The sequence below is a fragment of the Phalacrocorax carbo genome, chromosome 3, assembly GCF_963921805.1.
Source record: "Phalacrocorax carbo chromosome 3, bPhaCar2.1, whole genome shotgun sequence".
In the NCBI taxonomy this organism is placed as follows: domain Eukaryota; kingdom Metazoa; phylum Chordata; class Aves; order Suliformes; family Phalacrocoracidae; genus Phalacrocorax; species Phalacrocorax carbo.
In genome coordinates this window covers 36,466,433-36,480,753 of record NC_087515.1, presented here as the reverse complement: position 1 = coordinate 36,480,753, position 14,321 = coordinate 36,466,433, and the positions used below count along the sequence as shown (strand labels likewise).

Genomic DNA, 14,321 nt, shown 5'->3' with positions numbered 1-14,321 from the left:
GAGTCATTCTGAGGAAGTTAATGGACTTGCCTGGCAGAGATTAAGATGAAGCTTGTATTGTCAGTCCTAGGGGTGCGTTAAGAGGAGGAAGGGTGCAGACAGATAGTCCTCCCTGTTGCAAGCTTGCTGACAACACCCTGCTGAGGGCCCCAGCCTCAGCCACTGCTCTCACTCTGATATGCAGAGCCAAACATGTCACTGCAGTTTCCGGATGGCATGGGAATTGCACTGCTGCAGCACAGTGCAAAATTAAAATAGTTACACAAAGACTCCTTTCATGGCTGGAAAGTCAGAGGGGGAGTCTCCCAAAAGTTACACAGAAAGAAAGAAAGAAAGAAGACACACAGTGAAGGGAGAGCACAGGCATGCAAAAATACACAGAGGCAGGCTACAGATTAAAAGGGTCATTAATGGGAACTTAAACAGTTTTTAAATTCTGTTAGAATCGGAAGAGAGACAAAGGTACATACAGGTTTGTTAGTTAATGAAAAATAAGAGCTAAAAATATCTGGTGTGGCAAGGAGAGCTTTGTTTCCTTCAGCCTTCTCAGCAGAAGGTAAACTGTGACCTCCATTTTATTACATTTAAAAAAAAAAGTAGGACTGCAGACCAAAACAGGAAAAGACCTGGTTAAAGAATATTTACAGAGTAATGACATTCTGAGGAAGAGTTGAAGTTCTCCCTCCTGCAGTTAGCAGTCAGGTGAGGAGATCCCTAGACCTTCAGAGGTTATCTCTGTGAATTCCCTGTACTTGAGGAATTGAGGAGGGCAAGGGGAGTAATTCACCTTTCAGGAGAGAAAGAAGAACCCAGGAAACTGGATTCATCTAATACCCAGAAAGACAGAAGAGAGAATTATTAAACAATCTTTTTGTAGTCATCTAGGGAATAATAAGATGATAAAAACAGCCAGCATAGATTATTCAAGAACTGACTCTCTCACACCGTTTCTAATTTCACTCCTTGTCAGAGTAACTAGCCAAGTGGATAAAGAGGAGGCAGCAGTTGTGATATATCTTGAATTTATTAAGAGTATGACATTGTCTTACATGACATTCTCTTAAGCAAAGAGGGAATTATGGCCCAGTGGGTGCACTCATAAAACTTGTGGGTGACTCTTTGTTGAGAACAGTACCAAGAGTGTTGAGGACTGGATTAGAAGAGGCTGGATTAGGTGGAAAAATGGTAGGAAATCAATGTAAACAACTTCAGTAAAGATAAGTGCAAAGGAATTCAGGCAGAAAGGATGATTTCTTCCTGGGGATCTGTCACCAGAAGATGAGAGGTTTTGCTGTAGCAGTTCTTTAGAAAAAACGTTTTCCCTTCATCAAAATCAATTATTGTGCACTTTCTTTCCATAAAGGGTCTCTGGAAAAGCACAAAACTTCCAGGCTTCATTTCTCCAGAAAAAGATTAAATTCTCCATGCAGGTCTGCTCCTTAATTACTCCAGCCCCTAACTAACCACCAATTCTTAGTCTAGCTGGTGTTTTCAAACATTTGTGTCTGTCATTTTGCAGTTACATAGTCTTCATGGAAAAAAATATCACTAACAAAACCAAGATCTCCTGTGGCAGAGGAAAGGATGTTGGCTTGGGATGAACCTTGCAGAGTAATGGGTTAAATAGCCATGGCTTTCTTCAGTGCTGAGTCCCTGCTTCTGGCTGAAAAGTGGAGGAAAGGGCATTGCTGTGGAGTTAAATATTTCATTTTTATATTGCTGTAGATATTACCTTTCCCCTATTCATTTTGGAAGGATGCAGCTGTACTGTATTGCTGAAAGAAAGGATGTTGTGAAAAATGAATACATCAGCCAATAACAAATTGCTTGGATTGAATAGTATATGTGAAGACTTTTAATACCAAAAAGACTGGGCTGCTAACAAAGCTATATAAACCCTTACTAAAATATGCTACAAGAGCTCAGGACATCTACCCCAAAAAATCTGTAAAAAACTAAATCCTTTAGCAGATAATTTGCCTGGAAGATAATTAACTATAAAGTGATTTCTACAGCATATGTGTTAACACTGTATAAAGAGGACCAACCAGCAGCTGAAAAGAAAAGACTATGAGTCTCTAATTTATTAACATCCTGGGGAAATGCCAGAAGAATACAAAGCCAAAGAGAGCCTGTATTTATCTGTGTGTAGATCTGCAGGCATGGGATACAGAGACACACCTGTGCTTTCAAAGCTCTTCCCAACCTACGTACCATGAAGAGAAAACAGCAGAGGAAGATTAGAGAAAAAAGCTCTCACAAGACCTGTAGGAACAGACACATTTCAGCAATATGAAAGTTCAACTGAAAACTGACCCTGTACCGATACTACGAGCACATGCTACTTACCAGTAATTGAAATATTCCTCCTGATCTGCTTGTCTTGTTGCAACAAGAGGAGTCACCACAGTACCAAGTGAACCTGACATCAGAAACAGAGGGCAATAATCACAGACACCTCTGAAGACGAGGCAGTGGACCAAGCTGTGTAACTGTGATGCTCCCTTTGTCCATGCACCTGGATTTGGGGTTTGCTGCCTGCAGACCCAGCTGCCTGTTTGGGAATATGCCACATATACGGGGAGGTATCATAAAGTGTCTGCCTCATGCAAAATTTACACTGGCTGTCCTTTTTCCTCACTTTTAATATATGTGACACAACTCACACAGAAATACTTGACTGCTGTTTACAAACATAGAAGACAACAAAAAGACCTGATGGGAGAACTATACTTTTCAAGGAAATATTTAGATGGAAACCTCCACAGTTTTTCACTACATATTAAGCAGACCAGGAAGGAGGGAAGAAGGAGTACTTGGGAAAAAAAAACCAAAAACATGAAAATGCATTGTTTGGTTTTTGGTACACACTCTTTCCTTGACATAAAAAAAATCCAAAAACACACATAAGAAATCCTAATTAAGTCAAAGCCATTTTCCATTTAAAAATACCAACTAATTCTTCAAACAAGTACCACTGCCTTGACTACGTGTTTCCCTGTGAGCTCTGCAGGCTTCGTTTCAATGTTAGTCGATGCAGACATAATTTTTGGTCACTGGACCACCACATGTTCTTAGCTTTTCTTTTGTGAGGAAGGTAAAAGTCATGAAAATTATTAGTGCAGCAATCTAAAAAATCCTTGCAATACAAGGCAGAGACATTCTAAGCTAACCGCTTACAAACACTTACTCTGAAAAGCATGATAATCAAGCTGTGTTTCAAGACACGTCTAGATATAAAATCCAGGAGCACATTTATATGTTTCCGAGAAGCATACATCCTGGTGCTCAGGTTAAATGCACAGGCTCTGTCTGCAATTTCTAGTATAAATTTAAAATTTGCTTTCATCTTTCTTCCTTGAGGGCCTTTGCAAAGTTAATCAGGCCCAAACTCATTTTCCCTGACTTCTTGCCAGTATTGCCTCAGTAAATACAATATATGAGTGTTGGCAAATGCCTTGCACTGTGCATATGTCAATTTTAATATATCAATAAATTATTTGCCTGTAATCACCAATCTAAGATACATTCAACAGAAGCTGATTGATGTAGATGAGACACTGAGTCTACAGCTGTTCTCTTGCTGGTTTAGGACTATTTCAGAAAGCAGGGTAGCTCTATTCCGGTTCAGGACGTATGGGAGATTTGTCCATCTACTTTTAAGTGACACCAAAAGCAGGTGTATGTTCTGTGACAGGCATTTGTGAACAAAACTGTATGTTACTTCCTTACCCATTGGCTCCTAGGACGGGGGCCTCATGTACCTTGAGCATGTGCCTTCACTCTTTCCTACTGGTGTTGCTCAAGGAGGCTGTTTGTCCTCTACTACCTGAGGAAGGTTTATCATTCAGGAAGGAACTGGTCCTGTGTAACATCCTCTGTCTGATTGTATCATGCCTGGCTAGAGTTGTCTCACCCAGATTCCCTTTGCTCCACTTTCACTGGCTGTGTCTCCCAGCATGGAGTAAATCACCCTAGGGAGGTGCTGATGTACCACCACAGCTATAAAGAGGACAACCCATTTTAAGCTGGACCACCTTCTGAATTAGGTGGATCTGGCAAAGCAGGATGACTTCTTTCTTGAGGGACTCTGCTCAAGGCATGGCTAGTTGTGCCTGGAGGTCGCCTCACCAAACAGAGGGAGAAATGCACAACATCATATGTTTAGTGCAGTTGCTTCCTCTGGACCCTGATGTCCCCTGACTTTCCCAGGCAGAAAGTGCATTGTGCAGCCCAAGCTACACAGCTGCTTGCTCCTGGGCTTCCAGCTTGGCACCTGTATCATCACACTCTATAGCCTGGGGTCCTGGGGCCCAATGCCCCAGGCAGGAGCATTCCTGGGTCTTCTGCTGCTTTCCTATGGCAGGACACAGCAGTAACACCCCTTAGGTCTTTAATTGCAATGCATGCATCATCACAGACATGTCTCCTTGGATGCTTGCTCCAAAATAAGTCAGATGACATGATCCCTTGCAAAATTATGGCTGAGTGAGATGATCATTTCCCCCCTTCACTTGACTGCATTCATTGCTGTTTCATACCTATGTAGGTTACCTTCTCATTTGTCAGTTTTGCAATTTATTTGTCAAAATCCTCCTCCACCATTTCAAGGTCAAAAGTTTCCTAGTATCATAGCAACTTTTTGGGTCCAATAAGAGATGAATTGTTCATCAGAAAGATGTCCGGATTACTGAGGCATAATTAACCCTTATTGTTTCCAGTGGCAGGCCAAGTCTAACCAGCCCCAGATGAAATTCATTTGCTCCATAAATCCTAGTTATGCTAACATTTGATGTTATAAATGTATGCAGTCTGACAGATGTATTTTTATTAGGCTGTGTGCAATCTCCATTTGCATGGTAATGAAGCCTTCCAAAGGCATTCAGCAGGTGAGATGGGGGATAAACTCCTTCCATCAGCACCATTGTTTGCATCTCATGATCAGTGGTATTTGTCAGAAACAGAAAAACCTTATTAAACTGACACCAGCTGTGGTATTACTTACATCCTTACCATTTAGGTATAGGACTCATCCAAGTGAGCCGTGCCTGAGAAAAGAGCTAGGCCCTGCCACCACCAGTGACGGGACAAGCTGCTGCTGAATTTGCTTGTGGTTTAACCAGCCCAAAGGCATTTTATGATATACTGTTTTATTCCTATTACTGTAATATTGGAGAAGTTTGTCATCCTCAGTGTTTTTATGTCCCAGCGTGCTGTTTGCTGTAAGTGGGTATAGGCATTAATTTCTGTAGAATAAGAACTTTCCCAGTGCCACATATCAAGGTTAAACTCTTTGTAGCAGGGCCTCTAACTGCATGGACAGCAACTAACATCCTTGTGAAGGGGTTTGTTTGTAAGACAAAGACCAAAACAATAATGATAAACTTCTGCATTAACCTCCAACTTCCAGGTGTGGCACTTTAAAAAAAAAAAAAAAAACAAACCTGACATCTCATTAAGTCTCTCTATTTCAAACCTAAATTGGCTCCTCAGTTGATTTGTGGTTAATTGATGCAATCAGGGACACAGCTGAGGCACATTAAATGCTTAGCAATTGTAATGCAATAATTTCTGACGGTACTTCAGTAAGGGTGGCAAGGGTAAATTCTGCTTCCTGGGAAAGGTCTTGCAGTCAGGGGGAGCCTGTCACTTCCCTTGTGAGAGCTCCCATCAGACTGCATTAAAAATAAAACCAGGTTCCAGTTGCTAATAGCTACAGTTATCCATCTGTCTGCAGTCAGAGGCTGGGGAGTGCCATTTCCCTTTCTGGCTAGGTGCAAGGATGGACATGGGGGAGTCTCTCATATCTCCTTGAATCAGTGTCACTTCCAACCCATGCCTCTAAATTTCTTCCCAGCCTTGCCTGTAGCAGATGCTCCACACACCTCCTAGGGCAGGACTTGGTATCAGCTGGTCCCTCTTGGCAGAAGCACAGGTATCTATTTTGTGTAATTATGACGCCTGTGTTCCTGGTAGTACTACCCACTGGCAATGTAACATAATGCTTCCCATTATGGGACTAGATATTCCAGCTATTTGTGGTTCTCCCCAGTGTTTTTGAACCTGGGTAAGTTTTGCATGGCTAGCCTTCATCTTCAGAAAGTTGCCTTGCAGAAAGCTTTGGCCAGATTTATGTAATTGCTTTAGATAAAAAGGTGAAACAATTTTTTTTTTTAAAGGCTCCTACTTCTTCCTTGAGGGATTCACCCCCAGTGCTTTGGAGGAGAGATTCAGTGTTTGACAGACATAGCCTTCATGTCAGGAGCAGCAGCAACTACTTCCCTATGAAAAGTCACTTGCATTTGTCAGGAAGTCCACACTGGGAAAATAGCTTGCCAGTTGTAAGGCCAGGGGAAATTCAGAATTAAATCCAGGGGAGAACAGATCCCTGCTGTGCACATTTTGTGCTGTCACTTCAGGCAGCTCACATGGATTTTTGTATGGGGGAAACCGAACAAATCCCATCAGGGCAGGATCTCCCCCACTGCAGATGCTGAGGAGGAAAGCAGGGAGCTGGTCTCACTCCTGCTGAGCTCCTGAGCCAGCTGGAGGAGGCAGAAGCTGCCTGAACGGGATTGCCAGGTGGAGAGGCAGTCACACCATCTCTAGGAATGGTACCCTAATGCCACACACGCAGGTGGGACATGGGCCTTCCTTCTGAGAATACCCCACTGAAAATGTACTTCTTTTTTTCCCATTAATAATTTTATTTTAAACATGTAGCCATACACAAATAATGATGTTCTGGGTATTTTTGTGCTGGACTGTGTATAACCCTCCTCATTCAGTGTTTTGGAATGGTCCCTGCATCACCAAGAAGGTTATTGTCATGCTAAGCTAGTTTGTAACATATCCAAAAAATACAGGAGTGGCGTTTACCGTGGGTAAAATGTTTCATAATTTCTGATTATAGCTTGGTTTTTCAGCATCTCAAGAAAACAAAGCGGGCCATAACAGCAATGAGGAGAGTGGACAGGAAACCGGAAATAATAATGTGCCTATTTAACCAAGATTTGGTGGTCTCTAGCCCCACTTTCCTAATGAGACAGGGTTTGCACACTGTACAGCACCATTCATATGCCTGTCTACCTTCTCATGACTAGTACTGAAACTGCTGTCCAATTTAAAGATCATCAGACATGATTTGAGCTCCAGAAGATAATTAAATTTCTCCAAGTTGTATGAAAGTCGCTGGATGGATGGAGAGATGCAAACTGAGTGCACCCTCTGAGGGGAAATTGCCAGGACGACCTTCGCAGTTATTGTGATTGCTGGTGGGTCCATAGGCATAAGGGTTCCCAATGGCCAGCAGCACACGTGGAGTGCAGGTTCAGGCTCTTGTCAGCAGAGGAGGTTATTGCTGAGTTTATTGCCTTAGTGATGCTCAAGCTGGTGGGAAACCAGGCTTTGTTTCATGCACTGCTGCATGGGATGGGGAGAAGATACATGAGTACTCGTCAAGGGGCTCTGACAGGCTGGGTGAAATTTCCCTGAGCACTGCCCCAGCCTCTAGCTGTTTTCAGCTGGGATATCATAGGCATGATTCATATTGTGTGTTCAGTAACCCTCTGTGTAACCCTCTCTTCTCCAGTTCTCCCTTGCACGCATGCCAACTTTCTCCATTACCATATTTCCAGGCCAAACAGTCCCAGCCTGCTCATCCATGGTTTCCTTGCACAAAAACCATGACAGACCCTGACCATCCCCACTGGCATTGTTGAAGTGTCTCCCAACGGTCCCTCCTAGGATCAGCAGTCAGGAGCTGAACAGCATGTCCAGGGTATAGGCTAACCATAACCGCCACCCACAGCCGTAATGATGTTCTCCAATACCTTCTGCAATTCTTCTGTAATGATTTCTAACATTGGATTTGTTTTTCCAGCGCAGGTGGCATTTATCCAGGCATTCATATAATGTTATCTGTTGTCACAACTTTGCTGGCACAGGTGCTGTTCACCGACTATGGTGGGTCCTGCTTCTGAGAAGACGGTTCATAAGACTGTATCGCAGCTGCTCACTTCACAGTGCGTGGTGGTTCAGCTGGGCTTGCGGCTCCCATGCATTCTCACTATTTCATTATGTTATCTTGTGAGTTAAATAAAGATGTAATGTTGTGCTGAAATTCCTTTCCCCAGACAGTGATTGAATTTTGCTGATGTCATAAAAGGATTTGTTCCTCTGTTGTTTTCTGTAACATCAAGTAATTCCCATTAAAGAGTAAGTAATTGATTTACCGTGTTTGTCTGGGCCTTTTTTTTTTTTTAAAGTAATTGATTTATTTAGACATTGCAATTACAGTAAATCAGTTAACCAAAAATAATGCCAAATAATTAATTTACTTGGTATTTAAATATTAGAAATTGCCACGAATGACTGCAAATTACTCTCAGACAAGGCAAATTTTCTTATAACTTGCAGGAAATGGGATGATTAATTTTCAAATGTTATTTATATGCGCAGTTTTTGGTGGTTTGCCACTGCTGTTCTACCTGCTGAGCAATCCACAGGAAAATCCAGTTACTGAGTCCCCTGGTGTTCTCCTTCCAAGTTCTTCTTAGCTGCGTGAGGCAGACATATGTCCCCAAAGGTGTAAAGAGGAGTAAAAAACCCCTATACTTTAGGAGTCTGAATACCTTGCTAAAAGGTTTCATCTCTCATCTGAGGATTCTCTGATGTCTAATAAGGCTTAATCTCACACTTCAGGGGTTTCACTGATGACTACTCCTGCAATGCCTCCCCTACATGGCCATCCCTTTGAGGACAGAAACCCTTGTTTCAACATATAACCTTTGAGAACTCTTCTCTACTGTTAAATCTGATGGAAGCTAGCTAAGAGTAAAGAATAAAAAAGTGATGGAGAGAAGAGTAAGGGAGACAGATACCACCAAGAAAAATCACAATATCCTTGTTTCTATAGGAAACCATGTCAATGGAAGCTAAGGAAGTGTGGGTTGGATGAGTGGACAATGAGGTGGATAGAGAACTGGCTCAACAACAGAACTCAGAGGGTCGTAATCAATGGGGCAGAGTCTGGTTTGAGGCCTGTCACTAGTGGTGTGCAGACTAGCTGATGGTGCAGGGAGCACTATGGGGAGGAACAACCCCATGCACCAGTAGAAGTTGGGGGTGGACCTGCTGCAAAGCGGCTCTGCTGAGAAGGACCCGGGAGTGCTGGTGGACAGCAAGTCGGCCATGAGCCAGCACCATGCCCTTGTGGCCAAGAAGGCCAATGGTATCCTGGGCTGCATTAAAACAAGTGTGGCCAGCGGGTCCAGGGAGATTATCCTCCCCCTCTACTCTGCCCTAGTGAGACCACATTTGGAGTACTGTGTCCAGTTTTGGGCCCCCTAGTTCAAGAAGGATGTGGAACTCCTTGAGCAAGTCCAGTGGAGAGCTACCAAGATGATCAGGGGACTGGAGCATGTCCCTTATGAGGAAAGGCTGAGAGTCTTGGGTTTGTTTAGTCTGGACAAGAGAAGACTGAGGGGGGATTTCATAAATACCTATAAATATCAACAGGGTGGGCGTCAGGGTGATGGGACTGGACTCTTTTCATTAGTGCCCAATGACAGGACAAGGGGCAATGGGCACAAGTTGGAACACAGGAAGTTCCACCTAAACATGAGAAAAAACTTCTTTCCTGTGAGGGTGACAGAACAGTGGAACAGGCACCCCAGGGAGGCTGTGGAGTCTCCTTCCCTGGAGACATTCAAAACCCACCTGGATGTGGTCCTGTGCACCCTGCTGTAGTTGCACCTGCTCAGTCAGGGGGGCTGGACAAGATGATCTCCAGAGGCCCCTTCCAACCCCTACTGTTCTGTGATTCTGTGATTCTGTGAATAAATAGATTTCATTCCTTTCATTTACTAAGATGCTGAATTACCTCTGCGTGGGGGAGGATGAGATTAATGGTGTGTACTGCTCTATGTGCTTCATTCCTTGCAACCTATCCTTAATTGCCACAGCTGCACAGCCAAGATAAAAATGGATGCACTCTGCTGTCATGAAGCAAGGCTCAGCTGCTGTGGCACAGGAAGAAGAGTGTCACACAGAGATCAGACTTTGGGGTCCTGTCTGTGGGCTGCTTCAAAGTCCAAAGGTACAAGAGATGCTGCCCTGGCCCAGGACACTGGGGGTATTCATAGAAAACATGCTGGTCCCTAGAACGTGATCAGTGCATACTCTATCATGCTGCCCATGAAACACACCTGCTTGCTATGAGCTGGCTCAACTTCCTAGATTTCTAGGCCCCTGCAGCTAGAAGAACAAGAACAAAAACCCCAAAATAGTCTTTTCCCAGGGAATAGCTCTCACCAGGCAAACAAGACCGGCATTATGCACAGCTGGTGGGATGTCCTTGCGCCCCAAGGGAAGCCAAACCACCTCCAGTCTCTGCTGCAATGGAGGCACGTTCCTCTGGAACCTCAGTGCCTAGGGTGGTAAAAATTTAGCCTAAGTAGATGCAAAAGGGCAAAACAGTGGGCTGCCTGGGGAGTTCTGCTTCTGTCCCTTCAGTCTTTCTTTTGTTTATTTTGAAATATTACTAAAGTATCCTACAGAAAGATCAGCAAATGTAATCTCACACAGAGGCTTGCTCTTCCCAAGATAATAAAAATAATAATTAAAAAAAAAAAGTCTACAGACACCCTTCAATGACTTTTTTTGAATTCAGCATGCTCCTGTGTGGAGCTGCTCACTTGGAAAGGTGGAGAACAAAGTCTCCCCATCAATACTGCTCATCTCGCATCGTCTTCTTGTCATGGCCCCAGTGGGAACAAAGTGATTGCAGAGAGGGAAGAGTTCGTAAGAATCCCAGCTAAGATTTAAAAGCCCTGCAGGCCCAGCCCTAAAAAGCACTCAGGAATTTGCTCAACTGTAAAGCACATGTTGTAGTACTCCCTGAGAGGAGATGGTACAGCCAATGTTGAACATGCACACTGGGATTATAATCCAAGGCAGGAATCCACATTTGAAAAAATCTTCCAGCTGTTCCTCTCACCAAGCTTTGGGTCACATTGCAGCATGGATTTGGAACCTGCAAGACAGATGTTTTCTGTACAAAACTGGACAGGAAGACGTGCTCCAGGAATGTAGCTCATCATGACAAAGGGGACCTCATTCTGTCAAGGACTTGAGGTCCTCAGTGCCAACCATTTCATACCACAGAACCAAAATCTTGTTTGTATCTAATTTTCTTCTTTTGTTAGGATTTTTTCTCATCAGGTCAGTGGTCAAACACAAAACCAGAGGTTCAGAAGCATGAGAAAACTCCATCCTTGGAAATATTCAAAACTTGATCATATACAGCCATAAGTCACCTTCTCCTCCTGGCCTTGCTTTGAGCAGTGGAAGCAGACCAGAGTTCCCCGAGGTCCCTTCCAGTCTAAATTATTCAGTGTTTCACTTGCTTGTGTTACATATTAAATCCCTTCTGTCTGAAAAGGCCCAGTAGTCAGTGTGTCTTAATGATGCCTCTCAAAACTTCATATGCTACACAAGACCTACAGGATTTCTCCCTCTTCATTTCATCCTTGGTGTGCTTATGTGGGTGTTGGAAATCCAGACTCATTACTCCACTTCAACAAATTTAATTAACTCTAATTGCACTGTTCTCATGTTCTCACCAGTCTCACTTGCCCCATAAATTGGCTTAATGCCTTCACTGGAAAGATGCTTAAGGCAAGACACTGTGTGTGCATGAAAAACTACTAGTCGGAACCCTGCCTGGATCACTTGCTATTCCTCACCTTCTCCCCAGCTGTTAAAAGCTAGAGGAAACCTATTTTCTCTGTCTTCATAAAAACTTAAAACAGGAATGGAAATAGTGACCTCATGGTCAGCCCAGAAGTGCGTCTGATCCAATATCCACTCTGACAGTGGAACTATAGATAACTCAGGAAAAATATAAAACTGGGCAAACATGCAGCAATGCTTCCCACAAACCTCTGTTGGCCTCCAGAGCCAGGAGTGTTGTCTTTGTACTTGACCTCCCTCCGGGGACTTTCCTTCCCTTCATTCATCCAACACCATTTCAAATCCCTGTGTACTGCACTTTATCCAGAACACTACCAGACCCCAAAGCCCCATCCCAGAAATTTTGCTTTTAGGCCCAGCCTCAGATTAGAGGGGGATTTCCAAAGGAACACAAATAACCAGGGGCTTTAATATTTGTTCTTGCATTTCTGGCTGTGCCTACACCCAAAATTAAGAAGAGTATTCAGACTTCTGCCTAACCAGAATATTTCCAACAAATACTGAAATGTCTCTCTAAGTTCAGTGAAACACTGAAGCAGTGGGGAACATACATTGTGCTTCGCACAATCATTTTTCTCATTTTTTATAAACAAGGGAAGGAGGCATCCAAGGAAGGATGTTTGGAACGAATATTTAATTTCAAAATACCAAGAGGGAAATTTTCTTATCTTACTTGTTTTGCTTCTGATATGATTAAGTTGGCAGAAGCAAGGGGAGTTTACCAAGTATGGTGGCACTGATGAATTTACTTTTCATCCTAGGGAAAAATAGTTCCAGCTGCAAAACTGTTGCACAGCTTCACTCTGAGAAGCCCCACTGGCTTCTGTTGCCTTCACTTTCTGCCCAGTTCCCCTGTCTCCCTCTACTTCATTTAAAATACACAGGACACTCCTCCAAAAGCTTCCCAGACCATCTTCCACCTGTCTTCTCACCAGGTGGTAATAAATCAGACACCTCTTTACCTTCTCCTTAGTGTTCCCTGTGCTAGTGGGTCTCTCCTCCTCCACTGTGCTTTCCTTGTTCCTCTGCTCCTCCTTGGCTTGCCTTCAAGTCATTTTCCCTTCATCATCCAGTTTTCAGCCCTGTAGGGTAGAAGAAAAAGAAATACAAGGTGAAAACAAATTCCATGAACTGTACAGTCCTAAACATATTTGCCAGACTAAACCAGGAATGAATCGTTAATGAAAATGACGGGTAAAAATGTAACAAATGCAGGGTATGTTTACTTTTCTTTTTTTTTTTTTTTTTCAGTAGAAATTCTTCCTAGCTTGGAGCTAAGAATAATCATTTCATTATTTCTGAAAAGACCTGGCAGGAGTCCAGGCCCAGAATTTGATAAAGTGTTGAGGACTGAAGCAGGCGTAAAAGAGTTATTTCTGTCTCAATGAGATTTGATGTTCCACTTAAAATCAGCAGATCCTCTGCTAAAGTTAATTGGTGTCAGAGAACTGTTTTCTTCTGGAGCATCTCAGAGAGACACCAGCAGAGAAACTGGCTTGCTCTATTTCCACATTCCCGTTCCTTCCCTTCACTTCACAAGATGGGGGAAAAAAATCTTAATTATGAGTACAGATGAGAAGCCTGGAGTTTACCACTCCTGAATAGTTGTAGGGACCCAGGTGAGAAGAATTTGTTATGAAGGTCCAAATTTGCAGGGCGTTTAGGCATGTCTTTAAATGAAGCCTGTGCTTGTTCAAGCATTCCCTTTCCTGAATTTAGCCTCAAGTGTTCCCATCACTTCAGCTAATGAGCCCAGGGAGGGCACAAGCAACATTGATTTTAAATGCCCACCTTGCTCAGAGACGTCTGGTGGGTGAAATGTTTTTCATAAAGCAGACAAAATGCCTGGTTTTTGCAGGGTGGCTTATTACTACGGCAACCAGTACACTTCCTCCCCTTCTCTTCTCCTGCAGCGTGGGTTTAACAGGTCAGAGAAACGTTGCAGCTGAGTGTGCCCGTCACTTTCCACACAACTGTAGTGGCCATGCAGGCAATCCTGAAAGTGGAGTTAAATGGAAATCCAATTAATCAAAATACCCCAAAAGCCATACTTCTGGACAGCTTTGCTAATGAAGCATCCAGTGTGCTGTCTAATAACTAGGGCATGAGGAGGGACTAGAAGGGGGTTTTCCAGCTCCATATGATGATGGCAAACAGCTGGGCTTTGACACAAAGCCAGAGCCCAGTGTGTAGAGTGCACAGAAACAGGGCAAGTTTTGCAACAGCACCTTTTCAGTTTGGGGAAAAGCAGAGAGTCTGACAGCAAGAGGCTGAGCTTGGAGAGAGTTTTGTTTGCCAGACTGTGCAGTATAACTTGCCATTCAAGAAAACATAAGCTTCTGAGGAAAACTACTTGCTTTCATAGATGCAAAAACACAATTTGATTTGTTTCTAAGAGAGAAAAGCGTTCTCTTCCTCATTTCCAGTTACTGCCTAACAATTGCTAGGCAAAGCAAACAGAAGGCAGAGAAATAGCTTCACTTCAGACAATCACAGCTACAGTTCCATTTCACTTCTGCAAAGGACACTGCAGCCTTAAAAGCCTCCATTTTCCTGCTAAAGCAGAC

At 43.3% G+C, this 14,321-nt stretch overlaps 1 long non-coding RNA gene across 3 annotated transcripts; it reads right to left on the bottom strand.

Annotated features, from left to right (window-relative positions):
- Positions 1–1,672: 1,672 nt before the first annotated feature.
- LOC135312511 (uncharacterized) lies at positions 1,673–13,826 on the bottom strand. Of its 3 annotated transcripts, none has more exons than XR_010372079.1 (3): positions 12,717–12,932; positions 10,315–11,035; positions 1,673–8,188 (listed from the first exon to the last, which is right to left on the bottom strand). It is a non-coding gene; the product is annotated as an uncharacterized LOC135312511 (long non-coding RNA). The 3 variants fall into 3 exon arrangements; XR_010372078.1 differs by lacking the exon at positions 1,673–8,188 and adding an exon at positions 13,546–13,826 and having other exon boundaries at positions 12,717–12,836; XR_010372077.1 differs by lacking the exon at positions 1,673–8,188 and having other exon boundaries at positions 12,717–13,034.
- Positions 13,827–14,321: the final 495 nt, after the last annotated feature.